Consider the following 1305-nt stretch of genomic DNA (forward strand, 5'->3'; position numbering starts at 1 on the left):
ATTATTTAAAACAAAATTATGTGCCTTCTTATCGAAAGAGAATTCCCAACCTGGAAACACAGACACACACCTCTTTCCTTGTATCCCTTTTACATTTTTTTTAAATCTATCATTTAATGCCTTTTTAAAAGGAAATTTAAGATCTAGTGTTCTGAATCCCTCTGTGAAGGGTGAATTACAAGCAGACGTTACCAGCCTATAGGGCGCCTCACACAGCTGTGAGACCCAGCTAGAGCAATTTCACTTCAAAAACAGTCCCCTACCCTTAATAACAGAAGTGGCGGGGCGGCGAGGTTGTGGGTCGCGGGCCCCCCAGAAATAAGCTGGAATTATTTTTTCAGTATTCACAGTTGCAACTGAAATGGCGCCTTCTTTGGACACAGACGCGCGGATATCTCCAGATAGGACGGGTGGTGGTGGAAGATTTAGGGTGCTCCCTCTCTCTTTGCTACTGAAAGAGAGGCCGTGATAACCAACCAAGGTTCGCCAGGACTTTCCCGTTTTGCAAACCTCATTGACATGACTCGGAGGGGTCAGTGTTTGTGGGTATGGATGAGAGGGGATTACATCCCCAAGGCATTACAACTGCGGCCCTCAAACTGAAGAAAGGACGGACATATTCATGGCTAAGTACTCAGCAAAAGATCTGGTTGAAGGCTGCAACCCTAAACACACTGACAAGGGCTCGCTGCATCCTGCTCCGATCCAAAGACTGCTCAGTAAAATGCTTAGGGTTTTAAGATCGGAGTTAGGATAGATTGCCCTCTAAAGAGGCGGATTGCTGGGAAACCGACTTGATAGGAAAGGGATCGAAGAAGATCGCTGTCCCGGTCGGCGTCTCCACCGCATCATCCCAGAAAATAGCTTTAAAAACGCAGCCACAAAATCCAACACCCCTTCTGTGCAATAAAACAGATTTTTAAAGGGAATCACAACACAAAGACAAACCTAAAGGCGAAACACTGATTTCTCCTGGTCTGTCCACGAGATCGCGGTGGCTCGGAGGCCAATAGCTTCGCCTCGGCTTCTTTAAGGATGCGGATGGCTAGAGGTGTGCAGAGGATGAAGAAGAAAGGATCCTTATTCAGATCAAGAGAGACATTATCCTTGTTTTCTTCAAGGAGCCATCGACTGAACCTTGTTTGTTCATTTGTTTTTAGCCGGAGAAATATAATCTGCAGCGCGATCCTATACACGTTTACATGAGAGTAAGCCCCGTTTCATACAGAGGGAGCCACTTCCAAATAAAGGAGGCATAGATCTCTCTGTACTCTTTACACTGTAAGCTGCTTGGGGCAGAGATCC

Source organism: Rhineura floridana, chromosome 13, assembly GCF_030035675.1.
Source record: "Rhineura floridana isolate rRhiFlo1 chromosome 13, rRhiFlo1.hap2, whole genome shotgun sequence".
Classification (NCBI taxonomy): Eukaryota; Metazoa; Chordata; class Lepidosauria; order Squamata; family Rhineuridae; genus Rhineura; species Rhineura floridana.